The sequence below is a fragment of the Prosopis cineraria genome, unplaced genomic scaffold (genome assembly GCF_029017545.1).
Source record: "Prosopis cineraria cultivar Desert tree isolate PC_DT_omini unplaced genomic scaffold, ASM2901754v1 PC7, whole genome shotgun sequence".
Lineage (NCBI taxonomy): Eukaryota > Viridiplantae > Streptophyta > Magnoliopsida > Fabales > Fabaceae > Prosopis > Prosopis cineraria.
Genome location: NW_026555338.1, coordinates 7,336,869 through 7,363,092, shown reverse-complemented (window position 1 = coordinate 7,363,092; position 26,224 = coordinate 7,336,869). Strand labels below are relative to the sequence as shown.

The 26,224-nt window shown below is 33.8% G+C and overlaps 1 pseudogene; it reads left to right on the top strand.

Moving 5' to 3' along the window:
- LOC129316446 (casein kinase 1-like protein HD16) overlaps positions 1–26,224 on the top strand; it is a 49,409-nt pseudogene that overhangs the window by 9,288 nt on the left and 13,897 nt on the right.

Genomic DNA, 26,224 nt, shown 5'->3' with positions numbered 1-26,224 from the left:
GTGAATTTTAGTTATACTGATGTTTCGATACTTGTGATGTGTTGTACTGGTAGTCCTAGGTCTATTGAACATAGTTCAGGTGTTAGAAAAAGCTTTTAGCACTTGTTGAGGGTTTTTGATACTCATTTTGTGTAAAAGTGTTGAAAAGTGGTCAAATTGTGTTTGGGTGTCCAACTTCATAGTGTGATGTGTTTTATAAGTGAAACCTATGCCATTAGTTAGTACAAGAAAAGAGGTTTCCGTAGACACATGGATCACGTCATTTGAACGTCGGATGGAGAATCAGGGCGAGTCAGAAATTCCCTTAATTCTACTGTCAAATGACAGCAGAACTAGTGAAATTTTGTGCAACATGTTGTGGTGCATGGCGCTTGAGCCATAGCATGTGGCACAAAGAGCAACATGCCGCGGCACAGAGTGCGTCTACCGTGGTGCATTTCTCTGTATTTTAGTACATAATTTGTTTTCAAACATTTTCAACTTCTTTCACTCCTCTAAGGTATTCCATGCTTGTGAAACTTATTTTTACTCTGATATGAAAGGTTTTGATTGATTTTTTTAACTTGTTTCTATTTAGAAAACTTGGGATCCTTTCCTTTTAGATTAAACCTTAGTAATCACTCTTCGGAGCTAATCCCTTGATTACCATGAGCTTTATTTGTTAAGTGTGTTTAGTGGAGTGAGAACGTTATAATTGTGATATTCCTATTATCTTAGGAAGACCATTCTTGGCCACCGCTAAAACCTTAATTGATATTGAAAAGGGTGAGCTTACTATATGGGTTAATAATGAGCAAGTCACTTTTAACATGCAAAAGTTGATGAAGTCTCTCAATGGTCTGGAGTAATGCTTCTTTGTTGATATGCTTGATCAAGTTACACAAGAAGAATTTAATGAGGCAATTCCTAATGATTTGTTGGAAGCCTTATTGCTAGGAGCTCAATTAGAGACTTAAGATGGAGAAGAGTGTATGACTATTATGAATGCATCATCGGTTTATTCTAGAAACCATATCTAATTTGAATCTCTAGATTTATCTTCTCTTAATAGACCATCTTTGAGATCCTCTATTGAAGAGCCTCCATCTCTTGAGTTGAAGACATTACCTTCTCATTTTTGGTATGTCTATTTGGGAGCTAACAACACCTTGCTGGTGATTATTGTTGTGGATTTGAATGCACAGCAAGAAGAGCAACTTGTGGAAGTCTTAAAAGCTCATAAAAGAGCTAGTGGGTGGACTTTAATTGACATAAAGAGTATTAGCCCTTCAATTTGCATGCATAAGATTTTCCTTGAAAACAATCATAAAGCTTTCGTAGAACATCAAAAAAGATTGAATCCAATTATGAGAAAAGTTATGAAGAAGAAAATCTTAAAATGGCTTGATGCAGGCATTATCCATCCTATCTCTGACAGCTCTTGGGTAAGCCCAGTCTAATGCGTTCCAAAAAAAGGAGGCATGACTACAGTGGCTAACACCCATAACAAGCTAATTCTTAGCCATACTATTATTGGCTGGAGAGTATGTATAGATTATCGAAAGCTAAATGCAGCCACTAGGAAAGATCATTTTCCTCTTCCTTTTATCGACCAAATGCTTGACAAATTAGCTGGAAGGGAATTATTTTACTTTCTTGATGGATATTCGGGATACAATCAAATTTTCATTGCTCCAGAGGATAAAAAAAAACAACATTCACTTGTTCTTATGGAACTTTTGCGTTCAAGTACATGCCTTTTAGGTTACGCAATGCATCAACTATTTTTCAGAGGTGTATGATGGCAATTTTCTCTAACATGATCGAGCACACTGTGAAAGTCTTCATGGATGACTTTATGATTTTTAAGGACTCTTACGATAAGTGCTTGATCAACTTGGCTAATGTGCTAAAAAGATGTGAAGAGACTAACTTAGTCTTGAATTGGGAAAGATGCCACTTCTTGATTAAGGAGGGATAGTTTTTGGCCATAGAGTCTCCAAAAATGGTTTGCAGGTTAACAGAGCCAAAATTTTTGTGATTGAGCAACTTCCTTTGCCTACTAATATTAAGAGTATGAGGAGCTTTCTTAGCCATACAGGATCTACCGTCGCTTTATTAAAGATTTCTCTAAAATAATCAAGCCTCTTTGCACTCTTCTTGAAAAAGATATTGAATTTAAATTTGATGTTTCATGCTTGAAAGCATTTGAAGAGTTGAAGAAAAAACTTGTGTCTGCATCTACCATGATGGCCCCTGATTGGAGTTTGCCTTTCATTGTGATGTGTGATGCTAGTAACTTTGCCATGGGTTTGATGCTTGGTCAAAAGAAAGACAAAATTCCTTACCCATCTACTATGCTAGTAGAACATTTGATCATGCTCAAGAAAACTATACCACAATTGAGAAAGAACTACTTGTAGTAGTGTTTGCTTTTAGCAAATTTAGATCAAACTTAGTGGGTGCTAAGGTGATAGTTTACATCGACCATTTAGCTTTAAAGTACCTGTTAGGATAGGCTGGCATCCAGGAGAGGACTGAATTAGGTGACACTTAAAACTTTTAAAAACTTGAAAAGACTGAAGAGCTAAAGAGTGAAGGAAGAAGATGACACACTTAATATTTATACTAGTTCAGCTACAAACTTGACCTACATTCAGTCCTTAAGATTACACTTAAGATTTTTTAACTAAGAACACAAGCTTCAATGGGTGCTTGCCACCACATTACAACTCTCAAGACAAACCTTGTCTTGATTCACTTAACACACCTTACTATAATCCAACAAGTTGTTATAACACTTGAAAATTCCTTTTCAAGATTTCTGAGAAGATAATAAAAGCTTTTTAAAGAAAACTCTCTTGAAGAGTAGATGAGAATACAAATGAAAACTTATTTGAGAGCTTTTCACAATTCTTTTCAAGAACAATGAATGAATGCAATGAACAAAATCACAATTTCAAAGATCTTTTTAAGTACATAAATGATAATTAGTTCGCTCAAGGATTATTAGTTCTTGTTTTGGTTCAAAATGAATCATTTATATAGTTTTTAGAAGTTGATAGATTGTTGGAATAGTGATTCTATTTGTTGATGCATTTTCTTGTGAGTGACTGGTATAATCATGCGTGATTTCACATTGAGGAAGTTTCACAAAAATAAATCTGACAAATCACATGTGAACACCTTGTCCTCTCACATGTGGTTTTGTACTTCTGAATAACCATTCAGTTTTGTGTGCTTGAACACGTGTGGTACCTAATCGCTCTCACGCATGGTTTAGCACTTAAGAATATTCATTCATTTCTGGTGCTAAAACTTGTGTGGTACCATATTGTTCTCTCACATGGTTTTCCATTTATGAATATATTAACATATCAGAGTGTTAGAACTTGTGAGTGCACCATTTGGTCTCACGCATGGTTTTTCACATCATGAACTATCATCAGTTTTATGTGACAAATCACATGTGGAACCTCTACTTTCTCACGCGTGAAATGGTTGGTAGAATGCCAAAGCCATTCTTTGTGAACAAAACTCACGTGGAATCAAATGATAACAAGCGTGAAATTACAAGCACTAATGTATAAACTTGTCTGATGCATATTCATGCGAGGAACAAAGTATAACTTAAAACAAGATTTTGCATTATCAAGAGATATAGGTTTGTGAATCAATGAACATATATGAGAATAATTTTAGCTTGACTTGAGAAGATTTAAGACTCAACAAAATAAAGTGTGATTGTTCAACAAGTGACAAATCGCGTATAGCTACCATTAATCTCATGTATGGTTTTGCACTTTGTCACAATACAATAAAGCATAGGTGCTAAAACTTGTGTGGACACTAAAGCCTTTCACTCGTAGTTTTGCATGCAAAGACAAAGCACAAGGCAACATACAACACAAGTTCTTAATCATGTGTGAAGCACTTCTTCTTACTAGCGTGATTTAGCTATCAGTGTGTCCAACATGCAAAAAATCATGAGTGACCTACAGAATCACATGTGATTCTACCTCTTCACTATGAAAAACCATATGTAAGAGAGACATTATTTTTAAGCTTTAATATATTTAGATTTTAGATGAGTCTTAATGCATATAAAAGAGACACATGATTCATTCATTTAGTGATTAAGAAAAATGATTAAGCCCTCTAAGTTTTCACATTGAATCTAAGAGAATTTAAATTACTTATAGCTCTCCGGAGAACTTATATCACTTTGATCCCCAAAAGATAAAATCCAAGAATTTTCAAAGATTTAAGGCCTATAAGTCTTTGCAATGTCTCTTATGAAATCATCTCTAAGGTACTTAGCAATAGACTTAAGGCCATTTTTTCAAAGCTGATCTCTCCATTTCAAAGTGTTTATCTAAAAAAATGCTTATCTCAAAGGTAGACTTGTTTCAGATAATGTGCTGGTTGTTGCTGATTCGATCAATCAAATTCATTTAGCCAAAGGTAAAATGTATTGTCCACCTTGACATTACCAAATTCACCACACAATCACAACAAATAATTATAATTAGGAGTAAGGATTGCTCTTAAACACACATTATATATATAAGGGTTAAAACTAATAATCTTTTAAAAATAATTGTGGAATATTTGGGATCCCATAAAAATCCTTCAAATTGATAGTTTGAGCTCAAACTTAATGATTTATATAGGTATTGGAAGCATAGAAAAGTTTTAGGAAGCAAAACACTTTAAAATAGGGCCAAAAATGTCATTTTTGAGTGTTTTTGTTCATGTGCCGCGGCTTGCGATCCATGCGCCATAGCATGTGGCACAAAAAGGAAAGTTTTCTCGCTTTACCATGCATCGCAGCTTGCGTGAAATGCGTCGCGACATATGTGTCCATGACAGCAATGCTATCATGATAGCTTTTCTGAACGAACTTTGAAGGTGCACCATTTTTGCATCTAACGTCCAATTGGAGTGATTCAAGTGCCCACGCGAAACTTATTTGATAAGATAACTAATGGTATAAGTTTTGTTATGATCTGACACCGTATGAAAATTTTAGACACTCGAATGTAAAAGTCAATTTTTATAGCGATTTTCAACCATCCAAGTACCCAAAACTCATAACTTATACCATTAACTCATTGTGAGGCTTGAACCAAGTCCAATGGACCAAAATACACTTGAATGAGCATTCAAACATACAAAAACATACTAAACACAAAATTTGGCCACTCAATGACCCTTTCACCTAATATGGCCAAAATATACAATCAACATTACATGCACTATTTAGCCTCTATTGCCATATAATATACTACAAATACATTGTCACCAAATAGATAAAACATTCATTTCACTTGTATTAGTATTTTAGCCCATCACCACAAAAATTTCCACATATTCACATCAAATACAATATTGGACTAAAATACAAAATAACATAGTATGAAATAAGTGCAGCCAATCAAAATGATATGTTTTCATACTTGGCAACATATAATATCATCCATATAAGTTTATGTACACGACTCAAAATAAAATTGAGCTTTACAATGAGATTGTAGCTAGTATGCTAGCCCTTGCCCGATTCTTTCCCTAGCTTAGTCTCAGTGGTAGGCCTTGTAAAATGATAACCACGGGGTGAAATAAAAATCTCAATAACTAAGATAATCTACATTATTGATTAACATGCCAAGTTATAGACAAGCCTTAAATCAAGTAAAATAAGCACAACATATAAAATCACCACAAGTTACATGCATGATCCCTAACCATCCAGTCCTTCAATATTCCCAATTGAACCAGTTGGCTATTTCATAGAACCAATCCATATATATAGTCCCCAAGCTCACCATCCATGGTAGGACTACCTGGCTAAGGTGTCCTAAACCACTTTTGGACTACTGGTTTCCCCTATTACAAGTAATTAGGGTGTTGTTACTCCAACACTGCATCCTATAGATACTAAGGAGTATATTCTCCAACTCCGCCCCCTTTTGGGTACTAAGGAGAGTAAGTCTCCAACATCGCACCCATTTTTGGGCACTTAGGAGAGTAAGTGCTGCACCTGGCATCCCGAGGTACCAGCAGTGCCATATGGATTTAATCTTCACTAATTCCACTAGGGTGACTTCCTACCCTATAATATGCCACATTTCACTATATATCTCTACTTAACCTTGCATAAACTACTTTCTAAATAAATATATCAAATCTTACCATTTACTTCAAAAATATGAAATTTCACAAACCAATACCCACTCATTTTCTAAAATAGTCAACCTTTATAAAATTTATAGATATCTACACAACAAATCATAGAAAAGAAATTTAAGAATAACTTATACAAGATAATAAATAATGTAAATTATATAGTTACCTCAACCCTTTTGTTACCAAAAGGGTTACTCGTGGTACTAAATCTCTTCTTGTATCAAGAAAAATCTTCCTACACCACAATCTACATCAACAAGTACCATATGTTAATTTTCAATTAATACAAGCACTATTAGCTACCAATAACCTCCCAATTCTCCCATTTCTCACTCATATTCTCAACAAAGAGGCTTGTTAAGATTAAAATTTATTCACACAACCCCTTTAAGCCTCCTTCTAACTCTATCACAATATAAAACTTACTATCTCAACTTATCACACTTTAAAATCCCATAATTAAGTTAGGGCTTGATCCAACTTTTACCAAACAATAAAGTAGCTTCATATTACCACATATCCAAGATTAATAAACCTAAATCAAACCTTTAGAGTTAATAGAAACCTTCAAAACATAGACTCATGGCTTAATCCAATCAGAGTAAATTCTCCCTCTTCCAAATCCCATGAAAAATGAGATGAAAAGGTAGAGGAGAAAGGTAAGAAACTTACTTAAGAGTTTGAAGGCTCAAATTATCTTTAAAATCCTCCCAAATTGATGCCCTAGCAGTACTCAAAACTTGCCCCTTTGTGCTCTAGGTTTTCCACCATAAAAACTATCATTTTCTAATCATTTTTGAAATTTTAAGTTGCCTGCTGTGCCGTGCGCCACAGCGTATGCCACACAGGTTGTAACTTACGACGCAACAAGCAAAATATTGATTTTACTCCCCTCAATGCCACCCGACTTGATCTGACTTCCATCCTAACTCAATTTAGAGTCAATATGATCCAAAAATCCAATTAACAACCCAAAAACATGTTTTAATTATTTAATCATATTTTTAAATAATTTATCACTTAATTAGTCAATTTTTTTTCTAGATTTGAAGTTTTTTAGATGTTACAATTCTCCCTTCCTTTAAAGGAATTTTGCCCCCAAAATTTAACAACAACCACAACACATACCTAGGGAAATAGATAGGGATATTGCTGCTTCATTTTGTCCTCTATCTCCCAGGTAACATTATCAGAAGCCATTCCTTTCCATACCACCTTAACTAGTCATATAGTCTTGTTCCACAATTGCTTATCTTTAACATCCACTATTTGTTCTAGCTCTGCTCGATAAGTCATATTCTCTTATAGCTCTACCTCTTTAGGTTCAATTACATGAGATGGATCAGGTTGATACTTCTTCAGTTGAGAAACATGAAAAACATCATGAATCCCAAATAATTGTGGTGGTAAGGCTATTTGGTAGGTAACTGGCCCAACTTTCCTGAGGATCTCGAATGAACCCATGAATCGAGGAGATAATTTCTTTGCTTTGATTGACCTCCTGATTCCTGTCACAGGCAAAACTCTTAGAAAAACATAGTCACCAACCATAAACTCCAATGACCTTCACCGTTTATCCGCATAACTCTTTTGCCTACTCTAAGCAGTTAGAAGTTTCTGCCTTATCATTTGAATCTTTTATGTCGTTTGATCCACAATATCCGGACCCATAATGTTTCTCTCACTCAGTTTAACCTAACAGAGAGGAGATCAATATTTCCTTCTATATAGTGCCTCATAGGGAGCCATCCCTATACTGGAGTGCAAACTATTATTGTAAGAAAACTCAGCTAAAGAATAATGGCTATCCCAGTTGCCTCTTAGTTCTAAGGTACAAGCTCTCAACATGTCCTCTAAAGTCTGTATAGTCCTTTCTGTCTGTCCATCAGTCTGCGGATGATACACTATGTTAAATCTTAATTTAGTACCCATTGTTCTCTGTAGTGCTTTCCAAAAATTCAAGGTAAACCTCGGATCACGATTAGAGACAATGTCCTTTGGCACCTCATGCAATCTCACAACTTCTTGAATGTATATCTCTGCTCACTTCTCTAATGAATCACGTATTCATATTGCCAAGAAATAGGCTAACTTTGTCAATCTATCTACAATCACCCAGATAGAATCATGACTGGATTGGATTCTTGGTAATCTTAAAATGAAATCTATAGATACACTATCCCACTTTTATTTCGGTATCTCTAGTGGTTGTAAAGTTCTTGTTGGTTTATGATGCTTGATTTTAACCTTTTGACAAATTAAACACTAGGATACAAAATTTGTAACATCCCTCTTTATTCCAAGCCACTACTAGTATCGCTTCATATCCTGGTACATCTTAGTTGCTCCAAGATGAATTGTATATCTACTCTTATATGCATTCAACATTTTCTTTCTCAAATCACCCTCATCTGGTACACAAACCTGATCTTGATTCACAATAAGTCCATCATCACTGAAACCAAAATCTGTGGTTCGCCTTTCCTCTATTTCTTCTCAAATTTTTAATAGATACTCATCCTTAAGCTGTGTTATCCTTAACTCTCTCCAAAACTCATTGGTAATTTCTATGGAATGTAAACTGTACAAAGTTAATTTTAGTGAGTCATGCTGAATATCCAAGTAGGATTCCAACAATTTATGCTCTTTCACCATTAGACAAGCGACATGTAATAAATTTTGACTTAAGGCATATGTAATAACATTTGCTTTTCCCAAATGGTATTTAAATTCGAAGCTATAGTCCTTTAAGAACTCCATCCACCTTCTCTGCCTCATATTAAGTTCCTTCTGATCCACTAAATATTTCAAGCTCTTGTGGTTACTGAAAACACTAAACACTGCTCCATACAAATAGTGCTACCAAATCTTTAGTGCAAACACAACTGTGGCAAGCTCTAAGTCATGGGTTGGGTAGTTCTCTTCTTGTGGCCTGAGCTGTCAAGAAGTATAAGCCACTACCTGCTCATCTTGCATCAGCACACATCCTAGACCCTTCAGAGATGTATCTGTATACACTTCATATGGAAATCATGGATTAGGAATAATTAACACTGTTGCCATAGTTAGTTTCTCTTTTAACTTTTGAAATGCAATCTCACACTTGTCATCACAAATGAACGGCTGATCTTTTTGGGTCAACCTAGTTAATGATGAAGCTATCTGAGAGAAACTCTGGATAAATCTACAATAATATTCAGCCAATCCCAAAAAACTCCATATTTCAATCATAAAACTAGGTCTCTTCCATTTCAACACGGTATTTACTTTATGCGGATCCACCACAATCCCTTCACCGACATAACATGTCCTAGAAATTGGACCTCTTATAGCCAAAGCTCATACTTGCTAAGCTTGGCATAGAGCTTGTTGTCCTTCAAAATTTGTAGCACAATCCTCAAATGCTTCGTATGATATTCCTCATTTTAAAATATATCAAAATGTCATCAATGAAGACCACAACAAACTGATCTAGGTAAGGCCTAAATATATGGTTCATGTAATTCATGAAAACTGTAGGTGCATTTGTTAACCCAAATGACATTACCAAGAACTCATATTACCCATATCTAGTATGAAAAGCTGTCTTGGGCACATCTTCCAAGCGCACTCTCAATTAATGGTATCCTGGCCTTAGGTCAATTTTTTGAGAAAACCAAAGCTCCCACCAATTGATCTAACAAATCATCAATCTTTGGTAAAGGATATTTGTTCTTCACGGTCACCTTATTCAACTATCTATAATCAATACAGAGCCGTAAGCTATCGTCTTTCTTCTTAACAAACAGCATGGGTGACCCCCAAGGTGACACACTGGGTCTAATAAATCTTTTTTCAAGTAACTCCTCTATCTGCTTCTTTAACTTAGCTAACTTAGTTAGTGACATTCGGTATGGTGCCTTTGAGATTGGTTCAGTTCCTAGCACTAAGTCTATCATGAATTCCACTTCCCTTTCTGGAGGCAAACTGGATATATCATCCGTAAATACCTCAAGGAATTCATTTACTATCCTAATCTTATCAATACTTCCATCGTAGACCCTATGCACTGAGAAGAAAACCATATAAGCCATACACCCTTATTGCATCAATTTCTTTGCTTGTACTACTAATAAAAACTTAGACTCATTAGGAATATTAGCTGGTGTAATATGTACCAGTAACAAAACTGTCTTCCTAGCACAGTCCAAGGTGGCATTATTTGCCATCAACCAATCCATATCAATAATCACATCCAAACCCTTTATAGGAATCCGGATCAAATCGAGAGCGGTCAAATGATTTTCAAACCTCACTTCTACATTTAAACATGCTTTACTAGTCATATCGGATGACCCAGACGACGTAGACACTTTAATCACATAAGGCAATTCATGCAAAGGAAGTCTTAACCTCTCTACACATTCATATGAAATAAACAAATGTGTAACACCAGAATCAAAAAATGCTTTAATTTACTACTCGCAGATAGAAATAATACCTTTTATCAAATTTGGCGATGCTCTTGCCTCCTCCTGAGATAGTGTGTAGACTCATCCTGGAATGGTAGTTCTCTACTCTACCATCTCCACTCTTCCCTCAGGGCACTATCTTGCAAGATGGTCAGGTTTTCCATATTTAAGACATGCCCAGTACCTCCCAGGATGTGACCGCCCACACTTAGCACATGGTGGTGATCGAGCTATACTCAAAGTCGAGGCAGGCAAATTAGAAGCCTATCGAGACGGTTGTGGAGTACCATAACTTCTAAATCCACCCCTCTAAAATGTTCCTTGAGTTTGTAATCCTTTAACAAAACTCTTCTTGCCCGATGCTACAGAACTACTCGGGCCATAACTTGTCTTCTTGAAGACTCCTCCAGAAGGGCCTAGGGAGGATGAGAACCTCCCATGACTATCCCATCTCTTTTTTACTTCTACTTCCTGATCCCTTCTTGCTATAATTCAGATCTAATTACACATATCACCATATGTGGTTACTCTTAGTAGAGCAATCTTCTGTCTATATTTAGGCCTTATCTTTTTCAAAAGCCTCTTGGCCTTCCACTTGCTATCATTTGTCTCATTCAGATAAGTAGAAAACTTTAATAGCTGATTAAACTTCTGAATAAATGCTTTCTCGTTAAGATCTCCCTGTTGAAATGCATAGAACTCGGCCTCCTTCTCATCTCTAAATGCTGGAGGAAAATGATGGTCAAAGAACATTTCCTTGAATTGTTTCCATGTTAGCTGACATCCATCCACTGGTCTTGCTGAATTCCACCAGTGTTTAGCATCTTCAACAAGATACACTGTGGCTATAATCACCTTCTATTTCGTAGATAACAGTACCACCTCAAAGATGGTTTTAACTCTCTCTATCCATTTCTCTACTTCTCCTTCCTTCATAGTTCCATAAAAGGTTGGAGAGTTAAATCAGGAGAAAGTCCTCCATGCTTGATTAATAGCCATCCCTTGAGCATCTCCATCCGCTCTCGTCCCAAACGATCCAAGTCTACTACCGAAACTATGAGATGGTTCCAATCTACTCTCGTGAGCTTCCTCTTCTCTCTTTTGTTCCTCCTCACGACCTCTATTATAGAGTAGAACGTTGTGGTCTTGAACAGTTCTCTGAATATTACTCATCATATCCCGTAATTCTTTTAAAATTGCATCATTACCATGGGGCGTTTGTTGTTGTTCCACTTATATCTCTGGCTGTACCTCTAGTATAGGCTCATCATTTTCTAGTGAATTGCCAAGATTTTAGATGTTTCTTCTAACCATTTTTCTCCCCTCCTAAGGAAGAAAGCAAGTAAAGAAGGAGAATTAGTGGGAAAATAAAGGAAATGAGACAAAGGGAAAGAGTTGTGTACATAAAGTTGCCAACTAATGAGAATAAATGCAATGGAGACATTAGCACAACCAAATCTCATAACTCAAGAAACTGACATCAAAATGTAATGTAACATCTAAAAAACTTCAAATCTAGAAAAAAAATGACTAATTAAGAGATAAATTAGTTAAAAATATGATTAATTAATTAAAATATATTTTTAGGTTGCTAATTGGATTTTTGGGTCATATTTGGCTCTAAATTAAGTTAGGATGGAAGTTGGATCATGTCGGCTAGCATTGAGAGGAGCAGAATCAACATTTTGCTTGTGCGTCGTGAGCCGTGGCTTGTGTAGCATGCATTGTGTTGCACAACACATTAAGGCAATTTAAAATTTCAAAAATAATTAGAAAATGATAGTTTTTATGGTGGAAAACCTAGAGCACAAAGGGGAAAGTTTTAGGAACTATTAGGGCATTAATTTAGGAGGATTTTGAAGATAATTTGAGCCTTCAAACTATTGAGTAAGTTTCTTACTTTTCTCCTCTACCTTTTCATCTCATTTTCCATGGGATTTGGAAGAGGGAGAATTTACTCTGATTGGATTAAGCCATGAGTCTATTTTGAAGGTTTCTATTGACTCTAAAGGTTTGATTTAGATTTATTAATCTTGGATATGTGGTAATATGAAGCTACTTTGTTGTTTGGTGAAAGTTGGATTAAGCCCTAACTTGATCATGGATTTTGAAGTGTGATAAGTTGAGATATTAAGTTTTATATTGTGATAGATTAGAAGGAGGCTTAAAGGGATTGTGTGAATAAATTCTAATCTTAACAGGCCTCTTTGTTGAGAATATGAGTGAGAAGTGGGAGAATTGGGAGGTTATTGGTAGCTAATGGTGCTTGTGTTAATTGAAAATTAACATATAGTACTTGTTTATGTAGATTGTGGTGTAGGAAGATTTGCCTTGACACAAGAAAAGATTTAATATCACGGGTAACCATTTTAGTAACAAAAAGGTTGAGATAACTATATAATTTGCATTATTTATTACCTTATATAAGTTATTCTCAAGTTGCTTTCTATGATTTGTTGTGTAGATATGTATAAATTTTGTAAAGGTTAACTATTTTAAAAAATGAGTGGAGTATTGGTTTGTGAAATTCCCTATTTTTGAAGTAAGTGGTAAGATTTGTTATATTTGTTTAGCAAGTGGTTTATGCATAGTCAAGTAGAGATATGTAGTGAAATGTGGCATATTAGAAGGTAGGAAGTCACCCTAGTGGAGTTAGTGAAGATGAAGTCCATATGGCACTGCTGGCACCTCGTTACGCCAAGTGTAGCACTTACTCTCCTTAGTGCCTGAAAATGGGTGCGGTGTTAGAGACTTACTTTCCTTAGTACCCAAAAGGGGGCAAAGTTGGATAATATGCTTCTTAGCATTTGTAGGATGCGGTGTTGGAGTAACGACACCTTAATTACTTGTAATAGGAGGAACCAATAGTCCAAAAGTGGTTTAGGTTACTTTGGCCAGGTAGTCCTACTATGGATGGTGAGCTTGGGGACCATACATGTGGTTTGGTTTTGTGAAATAGCCAACCGGTTCAGTCAAGAATATTGGAAGACTGGATGGTTAAGAATCATGATGTAACTTGTGGTGATTTTATATGTTGTGCTTATTTTACTTGATTTAAGGCTTTTCTATAACTTGGCATGTTAATCAATAATGTAGATTATCTTAGTTATTGAGATTTTTATCTCACCCCATGGTTATCATTTTATAGGGCCTACCATTGAGACTGAGCGAAGGAAGGAATCGAGCAAGGGCTTGCATACTAGCTACAATCTCATTGTAAAGCTCAATTTTATTTGAGTTATGTACATGAACTTATATGGATGAAATTATATGTTGCCAACTAGGAATGCATATCATTTTGATTGGCTGTACTTGTTTCATACTTTGTTATTTTGTATTTTAGCCCAATATTGTATATGATGTGAATATGTGGTAATTTTTATGGTGATAGGTTAAAATACTAATACAAGTACAAGAAATGTTTTATCTATGTGGTGACAGTGTACTTGTAGTGCATTATGTGGCAATAAAGGCCAAATAGTGCATGTAATGTTCATTGTATATTTTGGCCATATTGGGTAAAAGGGCCATTGAGTGGCCAAATTTTGTGTTTGGTATGTTTTTATGTGTTTGAATGCTCAATCAAGTGTATTTTGGTCTATTGAACTTTGTTCAAGCCTCATAATGGGCTAATGGTATAAGTTATGAGTTTTGGGTACTTGGATGGTTGATAATTGCTTTAAAAACTGACTTTTTCATCTGAGTGTCTAAAATTATCATGAAATTTTGGATCATAATGAAATTTATACCATTAGTTAGCTTATTAAATAAGCTTCACGTGGGTACTTGAATCACTCCAATCGGATATCGGATGCTAAAATGGTGCATGTTCGAAGTTCGTTTAGAAAAGCTATCATGACAGCATTGCTGTCATGAACATGTGCACTGCGGCGCATTTCGTGCAAGCCACGGTACACGATACAGTGAGAAAACTTACCTTTTTGTGCCACATGCCATGGAGCATGGACTAAAACATTAAAAAATGACATTTTTGGCCCTATTTTGAAGTGTTTTGCTTCCCAAAACTTTTTCATGCTTCCAATACCTATATAAATCATTAAGTTTGAGCTCAAACTATCAATTTGAATGGTTTTTATGGGATCCCAAATATTTCACAATTATTTTTAAAAGATTATTAGTTTTAACCCTTATATATATATATAATGTAAGCTTAGGAGCAATCCTTGCTCCTAATTATGATTATTTATTGTGATTGTGTAGTGAATTTTGGTAATGTCAAGGTGGACATTACATAAAAGGCATAAGCTAGGTGCTTTAAAGCTATATTTTTCCAAATCTTTTGATCACCACTCTTAGGATTTCATCCATGCCATGCTCTTACGTATGAGATTTCCTCCAAAAATGGATGAACCTTTTGATGCAATGTGTATCAATGGTAGAATTTAATATCATGTTCAATGGACATCTTACTTAATCTATCAATCTGAAAAATGGTATCCAACAAGATGATCCCCTTTCACCTTGCATCTACATTTTAGATGCAAACATTCTCTCTTGCCTTTTAATTCAAGAGGAAAAAATGAGTTCATTTCACGATATTCATATATGCCAATCAGCCTATCCTATCTTGCACTTACTTTACGTTGATGACTTGGCCATATTCTTTGAATATACTCTCGATTAGCAATTTGGATCATTAAAAATCTCATCAAAACCCTTTTCCACTGGTTTGGCCTTTAGGTAAATCTCCAAAAATCTATCCTCTTAGTTAGTCCCAACATGCCTCTTGAAATTCAAGAAGAACTGTCCTCTCTCTTGGATTTTAGCTTTCACCAACTTTTGGGAAATATCTTGGTACTTGGATTGATGTAGCAAATGACAAGGGAAATATTTTTGAACAAGTTGTTGGAGTCAATTGATAAGAGAGTCGTTGCTTGGGAAACAAAAATCCTCTTATAGGCTTCTCGACTCACTCTCATTAGATCTATTTTATCTACGTCAAATATCTATGTTCTCTCATGTCTTAAGCTGCCAGAAAGATATGTGATTTGATAGATTCCAACTTTGTTGATTTCTTTTGGGGCATCAGAGAGGGAAAAAAGCACATACACCTTACCCGAAAGGAATTTCTTTTCAATCCTATACTTAAGGGTGGCTTAGGATTACAAAACATGAGGTTAATGAACATAGCTCCTATAGCCAAACAAATATGGAGAATACATCATTTAGAGCCACATTCACTTTTGGGGAATACTATAAAGCTCAAATACATTGATTTTATAGCTGGTTTTTCTCTCAAGAAACCTTACCATGCAAGTTGGTTTTGGAACGGTGATTGTACTGACACCATTACTTCTCAATGAACATGGAAGGTCGGCAATGGCACTCTCATCCCTCTAAATCGTTGCAAATGGTGGAGACCTATAGCCAATTTAGCTCAACTACATAAGCAACCTAGCAAGGTTTTGGATCTTATCATTCCCTCTTATCTTCCTTGGAAGAAGGTTGAGGGGAATTATACTCTTCTTTATGAGCTCTATCATCTTTTGATTGCTCGTCAAATTCTTCAAGTGCCTATATTGTACAGTGATCCTAAAGATAGGCTTGTTTGGAAAAATTCTTCCTACATTGTAAAAGAAGGCTACAGCTATTTATTCTCTATGAATATTGAATACTACCATTTAACCTTCCGAATGTAAGTCTCTGGCTGTCACTTTAGAAAGTTAATTTCCCATATAAAACCTTGCTTTTTATTTAGAAGTTGGTTCATAAAGCCATTCCAATGGGAGATATTTTGGTACATTACCATGTCCCGACATCAATACATTACGTTTTTGGATGTGATAGTAAAGAATCCTTGGAATACCTATTTTGTGATTGCCTTTTCACGAAAGCCATATCTTTAACTTTTCTCCCATGTGTGTAATCAAAGAATTTCAAGGTCAATTAGGTTTTCTCAAGAATGCATGCTTTGCAAGAACAAAGGATAACTAAGACAAATGAAGACAAGAATAATAGGATACTCCACCTTTGAGCAGACATTTCATTTGATCTTCTTTTAATAGAAGAAAGATGGAATATTAGAATAACAAAGTTCAAGAAAAAGGAAGTTACCTACTATGGAGCTCATATTTTGTACAACTTTAAAGAGCTTTGCAGATTCCTCATTAGGTGACTTCACCATATATACCTCAGATCTTTTAGATTGGCATGCTTGTGAGCAATTCTAGTTTGGATCTTAGAATTTGCGGGTGAATTGGAATGAATGTTTGGATTGGGTAGTTTACTGATTGAAGTTCATCAAGGAAACTACAATTTTGTTGACCACAAGATAGATTGCTAAACATAAAATGTAGTTCATTTTCTCAAGCAATTCAGCTCTATCTGAATGGTGAAACTTCACCATCAATGGCTAATAGATTTCTTTTTCTGTCATAAATTTTCTTTTTTAAATATCCACTTGTAAAACACTATGTTCTTATTTTTTAATATAATCTTTTGACCTTTAAAAAAAGAACAGAATAAGCAAAAAGATAAAACAAGAGAAGTTAAACCAAAAAATTAAATATAACTTGATATGTGTTTCTTTGATTCCCTTTATTTAGGTTTCTATGCGTTGATCCATTTTGTGCATGGAAGGGCATTTTTGGTGGATTTTATTTCAAAAATGCTTAAACGAAAATGTAAAATGCAAAGGAAAGCACTAGTAGCTTTCTCCAAAAGTGCATTTAGGGCTTGTTTGTATTAACTTCTAGTCTGCACAAACTATATTTTGCAAATTTGCAAATTAGAGCTAGGAAACTCTTTTCTCGGACAAAAAAACAGTTTGACAAATTAAAACTTATTTAAATGATATAATTTAAAAGTATGTTTAGGAATTCATATTGGCTGAAAAGGATGTGAGTTCTATAATAAAAAATATAATTCCGTATATCTAAGAAATATTATATCAAATAAAGTAAAAATATTAAAATTTAAAAAATAAAAAGAGTCAACATATTCTAAAAATATTAAAATTAAAAAGGAAAATTCAAAAATAATTTCAAAACATTTTAAAAATTTTATTTTTAATAATCATAATAATATAATTGACATTTTATTTATAATTTTTAGTGTTCAATATTTAGTTTCTTTCTGGGGTCCGAGGACATTATTTGTATAAAGTACTTCATCTTTGAATAGGAATCTTCTAGGGGCTTACCTTAATTCTTTTTACATGACCTATTTCAAATTTTATATTGAATTTCTTTTTCTTTTGGTCCTATTTCTAAAGGGTTTATCTTCATTGCTCATTATCTTGACATGAGACCTAGACACTCAAATTTTAATTTAGACAGTCCAGATTTGAAGTATTTATTTTATACCTTTTAAAATAAAAATTTATAATTTTTTTTATAAATTTATCACTGATTTAGTTTATATTTAATTTGAAGGTTCTAATTTAATATTAAAATTCTTATATACTGACTATGCATATATATTTTACACAATCCAAATTTAATGTTAAATTTTTTATAAATATTTTAAATGTGGACTTTGTATAGTATATTTGGATAATTAATATATGAAAATTATAAAATTTTTAATATTAAACTGGACTTTCTAAATTAAATTGAGGCCAAGATTGTTAATGAAAAGATTTATTCAATTTTTTTATAATTTTTATGATTTTTATTTTAATAAATATAAAATAAATTATTAATGAATATTTTAAAATTGGACTATTTAGATTAAAATATGGATCATTCAGATCTCATGACGTGCTGATCATGGAGAGCGCACGGAAGATGAGCCCATTTGTAAGATATACTCCGTCTGCTTGTTTAAAACATTTATTAACATTTTCCTATTTTGCTCTCATGAATTTGTGTATTAATGACTTCAATAATTATAAACCATCATTTTTTTTCCAGAATAAGACATCGGTGAACGCCATAAATAAAGGTGTCTTTGAAAAATAATTTACATTTTTAATATATTTATCATATTTAACTGATTTTAAACTAACAAAAAAAAGAGAAATAATATAATTATTTATAATAATATTTTCCTCTTAAAGGGGAAAAATGAATGCTTAGAATCGAAGAAATAATAGATCCTAGACGGAAAAACTTGATTTATTCAGATACCACAGGTTATATAAATAAAACCCGATGCTGAAGACAATAAATAATAAATATTAAATATGACTTAGGGAATTTGTGCATCTATTCAATCCTTTGTATAAATACATATTTAAAATATGCTAAACACGATACTAATTCATTGAATCGATGATATATATATATGTCTACAGGTTACATAGGATCTTTATTCTCACAGTTGTCTTTGTGCAATATAATAAAATAATATGTTCAACACAGGTTCAGGTAGGAGGATCACCTTGTTACCATGTGTGTAGGAAGTTGGGTAAAGGAGGTTTTGGTCATGTTTTTGTTGGCGTCCCCGTAACTAGTGGTAATGAAGGAACGACAAGTCCGGGTTCTATGAAGGTTGGGTTATAGTGATTCTCATATTTTGTTTAGTTAAAGATATATGAAATTATTGAGACAACTCTGGTTTAAATATAATTAATTTCAACTTTCATTATTCAGGTGGCTCTAAAATTTGAGCAAAAAAAGAGTATATGCCATAGGAATAAGGCTCGTGAACCTTTGGAGTGGTAAGTGTACAAGTAAGTTCTCCTTTGTTGTTAGTATTATTCTAGTGGTGCTAATTCGTTTTGCAAGTTATTCTATTTGGTTAACTTTTTTTTTTTTTAAGGTTTGTATGACACAAAATGTGTACAATTTGAATTTGAATTTGAATTGGATTTTTTTTTTTTTGTTAAAAGCATCCTTGGTGGTTGTCATGGAATTCCTCAAGTCCACTATAGAGGAAGCGTGGGAGCTTATCATGTAATGGTATGATCTACAAAACAATTATGACTCTTATCTCAATTGCCAATAGGCCATAACTGGCCATATAACTATTCTATATGCATATATACGTCATAGACATGCTTGGACCTAATTTGAAGGATTTTTTTGAATTCCTCAAGTCATGGGTAAGCATATTCATTCTCTTTCTTTCCTTCCCTTTTAATATTTGGCTTTCATGTTGTCATGCAACTTTGTTTCTAACGCTTTTATACTTAGCTAGATCATGTAGTTATTGTGTGTTGTACTGATTTTGATGCACATGCCCTTTATTCATGGCTTATAAATAATGTGGTTTCTTATATAGATTTTATATGATGAGGATGATATTGATGTTGTTATAGTTATTATACTTTAGTTTTTAACTAGGTGTTGTTTGGACTTCTTTGAGCTTCATATTAAAGATATTTGGTTTTATTTTTTTTATTTTGGGGGGGGGGGAAGGAAATATATTTTATTGCCCTTGAAAGATTCAAGAGTCACTAACAAGGTGGTTGAATTGTGTGATAAAATTTCTGAAATAATGAACACACAAGTAAATAACAAACTAGAAAACTGAGGAAGTTAGAAAGATGTGACCCTAAGTTAGAGAGCAAGGGAAGGATAATGAACATTGAACATTTATACAGGTTCGGCCTCCAAGCTGTGTGAACTACATCTATTCCTCTGAATACGCCTGACCTTAGTGTTCCACTATTTCACCAAGCTTTGGCCAAATTTAGTGCTTTGATTTATGGTTTGATACTTTTATAATCACACAGGTTATATTTTACCAGGTTCCTATTCACGTAGTGATACCAACGAAAAAAAAAAAAAAGAACTCAATTAAACTCTTAGGACCTAAAGACTTAGATTGGTTCAACCCAAAATCTATTTTTGTAGGTCAGTATCCTCCTCAGCACATCAACGAATAAGTCTTTAACAAAATATAGGGAAAAAATCATAACAAAAGTATAGTATAAGGATCTGCAGTTATATATTTTCTTTATATTTAATCATGTTTCGTACATGGCTCAAATATGGTAATGAGCATGTTTTCGCTTACCCAATGTAGCTTTGTTTCAAGAGGTGCTATCTATCCCCTTTTCTCTTTCTGTTCATGTGAATGTGTGTAGTTTGGTTTTTCCAGTGGAGATTTAATGCATTTGTTTAGCTGACTGATTTATTTCTTTCCTCTTCCATAGGATTTCTGTGGAAATGATTGCAAGTATAGGGGTTTAGTCATTATCAATCTTGGAGGAGATTCACTCCAAAGGGGTCAAAACTACTCTGATAGATTATTCATCATGACTCATTTGAGCAAGAGCCACATAACTTTTTAAACGACTTCCACCTTTTGCAAACCCAATTAAACCAATAGTTTTTTTTTGGCTATTTGTTTGCAATTATTAAATAGTAGGAGATTACTTACTGTAAAATCATCTTAAAAGCTTTTTGCTTAAATGCACTTTAAAACCATACCTTTCTGTCATGGATTAATTAAAACCCTTTTCATCTTTCAAAATATGGCATACTGCTCTAAATGTATTCTCAATCAAGTCATTTGGGCCTTAGTGAGGGTTCAATCCTTATTTTTCTTGTCTCTTCCTTTCTTAACTTAGGATAGGCTTTTACTCAAGTTCCTGAAGTATGATGCTCATAACAATCATAAGCCAAATAGATAACATAGCAGGGAAAATTACATTGGTCAAGGAATTTGGCATAGACATCATCACCATCATAATAAACAATTCATAATCATACATTATAGGCATGAGATTTTATAAAAGGCTCATAAAATAAATACAAGAGTTTTACTAGTAGTCCACTACTTGTCTCAGCTACTTCTTCCTATACCTTTGGCCTTGGGGGTTCATTCACCAGTATCAAATCCTATCATAGAAATTAAATATTAGGGTTAACATTGAAATAAAATATTTTTAATAATTAAATAATGCACCTTAGTCAACCTCAACTTTTTTAGGGGCTGAATTAGATGATCTGTAGTGGTGTATGGACACTTGACTATGCTATGAGATTAAATGTGACATTACTAATTTAACATTGAATAGCAATTGACTTGGAATCACATGGCTTTAGGAGAGACTTCTCTTTCAATCCATAACCTCTTTTAACATTCTCTTGCATACCTTTTAAACTTGTCATGCTCTGTGATTGGATTGGGTATGATTTTTTAATGTTTACCAAAAATCTGGCAAAGTTATCCCCTAGGGAAATCACAATTCCAAGAATTCAAACCTCAGCTTTCATACTTTCTTTAACAAGGACAATGCTTGGGAACATCTGAAACTTGTCCTCATACACTTGGCCAAGTACATGACCCTTAGGCCTCTTAAAATTCACATAGGACTCACTACTACAAAAACATAAATATAAGACACCATAAAAAATGACAGTCAAATAAAAACATGTCATATATGAGATAGGTGGGTGATGATGACCAAATAAATGACGGGCCTTAAAAAAACCGTCATATATTACAAGACTTTAAATGACGGGTATTAAAAAATTCTGTCATTTATTTCAGCCAAACATTTCATTTACTGGAAGAAAAAAATAAAAAATAAATTTGAACTTTAAATGATGGGTATTTTAAAAACCCGTCATATAAAGTTTAAACAATATATGACGGTTATAGAAAAAACTGTCATATATTTGTGCCCGCCGTTTCAGATTCTTAAAATAAAAAAAATAAAAAGTTTTAAAACTTTAAATGACGGGTGTTTAAAACACCCATCATTTAAAGTCCAGAACTATATATGACAGGGTTTTCAAATGCCCGTCATATATTCGTGGCCAACGTTTGATTTTCCTCATTAAAAAAATAAAAAAAATGTTAGGCTTTAAATGACGGTTGTTTAAAGCAACCATCATTTAAATCCTTCTTTATATATGACGGGTGTTAAAACACCCGTCATATATTATGGAATAAATGACGGGTATATTTATTTCTACTTCCAGGTTTATTTTTTCCTTTCCGCCTGTTTGTCATTGTCACACTCGAAAAAATGCGACGCGGACGGCGCACGAGCGAAGGTCCCGGCTTCGCGGCAGGAATCGGATCGAACGAGGAGTTGCCACCAAGATTTTGAGGTAAATCTCGGGAAACCAATTAAAAGGAGGATAAGGATGATCTGCGTAATCAGAGAATAGGTTCGGGAGTCGGTTGAGTGTGGGGAAGGTGTTAGGCACCCCACAACACCCGTTCGTCAGAACGGTTACCTGAAGTTTGTTGTACTCTTTTAATATGGTTTTATAATTATTTTATTTATCCCTTTTGTATTCATGTGTTTGATAAAAATGATAAGAATTATGTGAGAAATGTTTATTTATTTACGAGGGAGGACGGACTTGACTCAGAATCTAACTCGGAGGCCTACGTACCCTGTGATGGGGATCAAAGTCCACGTAGTTCGAGCTTTTAAAGTTGTTGGTATAAAAATATTTTTTTAAAGAGAAATTAATTATAAATAATTCACCATTTTGCAAATAAAACAATTTCTGAAATTTTGATATGTGTGTTTTAAATTGCAAAAAGTAATTTAATTTTAATTATTTTCTTAATTTTTGAATTTTTGGAAAAAGAAAGAAAAGGGTTTAAAATTATTTTTCTTTATGTTTTGTGATTGGGAATTTAATCGCAATACCTACAGAACCTTATTGGTTTATACGGTAATATAATTGCTCTAAATATCTGCAGAGATTCTGAAATCTCACACGATAAAAGAGTTTGGGCCATTTAATTTATTTATTATATTATGTATATTTTTAAGTATTAATAATAATAATTTCTTTTTTTTAGCATGTAGATACATGTTTTAAAGAATTTTAATCAACATATCTGCAAAGTCTTATTGACTTATACGGTAATATGATTATCCTAAATATCTGCGGAGATTCTAAAATTTCACACGATAAAGGAATTAAAATTAAATATGTCTTTAATTAATTTAATATATAATTATATATATATATATATTTTTTAAAACTTAATCGTTATATCTGTAGAGCCTTATTGACTCATACGATAATGCGATTATCTTAGAAGTCTATGGAGATTCAAAAATCTCACATGACTAAAAGATATAATTGATAAATATGGTTATAATTTAAATGCATTGATTAGGTTAATTAATTTTTTAAGTTGTGTATTATATGATTATTTACAACAATCATTTATTTATTATAAAGATTCAAAGTCATTATATCTGCGAGGACTTATTATCCTACATGATAATGTGATTAATTTAAGTCCTTACAAAGATTCTCGTAATCTTACATGGAACTTACATAAATTTGTTTTTAGATTATGAAAAGATAGTTAATTTTTACGGTGGGTCATTAAAACCCTTGAGTGCTTTATATAAATTGGATCTCTATACCTGCGAAATCCTATTAATTTACACGATATGAGATCATTCTAGATGCCTGCAGAAATTCTTAAAACTCCTTACAACAAATAAGTAACAAACAAATATATACTCTCTTATTTTTTGTAGGATTTCAATTATGAAGTTCAAAATAGCTAAAAATGGAACTCTCTTCTAGCAACATAATGAGCATACAAATAAAGAAGGGATGTTATAAACAAACAAAAGCCTCTGCTGGTACAAGGGTCAAAGCCATGACACCACCCATTTATATCCTCTTTCATACTATAACATATTTAAAAATTCAATTCCAAAATTTAGCCTAATGACCACAGAAAACATTTTTTTATATCATTTGAGGAAAAGTTATAATCAGAATATGCCTATAATTATATCAAGCTAGCAAGCAAAACTTTATTTATAATTTCTCCATCCCTCTTCTCCACTTTTTTTTTTAAAAAATCACTTTATTTATTTATTATTTATTTATTTTTTTGTCAAAACATCACAAAGATCAGGTCAAAATTAAATTATTCATGGCAACTAGATAAGAGAGCATGGGAGAGAAAATCACTACGTGACTAAAATCTGCACAATAGATAACAAAACAATTACCGTTTTGAACCAGAAGAACTCTGTCTCTCCGTCTCTTCCTGGTTTCCTTCCTTCTCTCGATTTCTTTGTTTTTTAGAAAGCTCAGACTCTCCTTCTTTCTCAGACGTCTCTGTTTCTTCTCCCTTGGTTTCTATTTTTCCTGCTTATGGATGACAGTCTCTGTTTTTTTAAGCTCTCTCTCTTCTCCGTCCGTCTCCTCAGCTTGCTAGAACGGCTCCTTCTCTTTCAGTCCCTGTTTTGCGTCCTTCGGTCCTCTCCTTCTCGGTTTCCTCCAGCCAGAACAGCTCCTTCTCCCTCTTATCTTTTCCAGAAAAAAGAAGCTCCTCCGTCACCTCCTCTCTTGTCTCTGTTTTTTTTGAACTCTCCTTGGTCTCCTTTTCCTCTCCTCTTATGTTCTTTCATGCTCTATTTTCTGCATTTCTGTCCTTGTTTCTTCTATCTTTTTCTCCAGCAAGTCAGTTCCTTCCTCCTCAGCCTCTTTCTCACGTCTTTCGATCTCTCTTTCTCTGTTTCCACGTTCTTCGGTCCTCTCTTCCCAATCACCGTCCTCAAGTTTTTTTCTTCTTTTCTTGCTCTATTTTTTAACGTTTCTGTCTCTCCCCTCTCTCCTAGTATGAACATCCTTTTATACTCTCAGTCTTTCCCTCTTGGCTTCCTCTCTCTCTCCTTTTCTACTGCTCTTTCTCTGCTCTATTTCTCTAGCGTCTTTCCCGTGCATGCGTGGCTGCGTTTTGCTTTTTTTTTTCTGCTACTGTCTTTGTGTGTGCTCGCTGCTCTGTCTCTTTTTGTATTCGTGTGCACTTTTCTGTTTTCTTTTCATGTGTTGTAACATGCATATCCGGTTTTACATCTCTGGCTCTGTTTTTTCTTTCTGCTGGCAGAAAAGTGTATGTATATGTGTTCTGGTTGCTTGTTGCTTTTTTTTTTTTCTGTGAAGCTCTTTTCTGCAACCTGTGTTTTTGTGTTTCTGCTTCTTCTGTATTTTGCTCGTGTGTGCTTGGTGCTTTCGGCGTCTGTAGCTCAGGTTGCTTCATCCCTTTGTGTTGACTGTGTTCGTGTGTTTCGTGTATGTGCGACACTGCTCTGTGCTCTCTGCTGTTCTTGCTTTCTTTTTGGTCTGTTTATGTCTAACCGAGAGTGGAGAGATTTTGGATTATTATATATATATATATTTTGTCTTTTTTTTTTGAACTAAAAGAATTAAAATCCTAGTCAATAAAAGATTATCTCAAATAAAATTAAATCCTATCAATTAAATTAATTTTTTTGAAAATATAATCCTAAAAAAGATTAAATTTCATTTTTATATTTTTATATTTTTTAGTTATTTATTATTATTATTTTATTAAATTTAAAATGTCCAGATAAAATATGGTGTTCACAGTCGTCCCTGTTTTCTCTCTCTTCCTCTTCTACAAGAAATTGATAGAAATCTCTTAATCAGCCTTCATTCTTGCCGTCGACCACCGTAGTCCCTCGCCGACGTGAAAGTACTCCTCCTACACTGTCCGGTTCCTCTCTCATTGGCTTCCTCTTTGTGTTTCATCCTCTCTTCTCTAAGGTACATGGGTTTGTGATTTCTATAGTTTTTCTTCATTTTCTTCCAATATGCTTAGATTTCTAGACTATGGAGTTGATTTATTTAAGATTATGGATTGTTTTATTGGTTAATTTTTGTTGTTTAAGTATCTCCTCATGTTTTGCCCATTTTAATATTGTGGTTGTTGAAAATTGCTAATGTTTG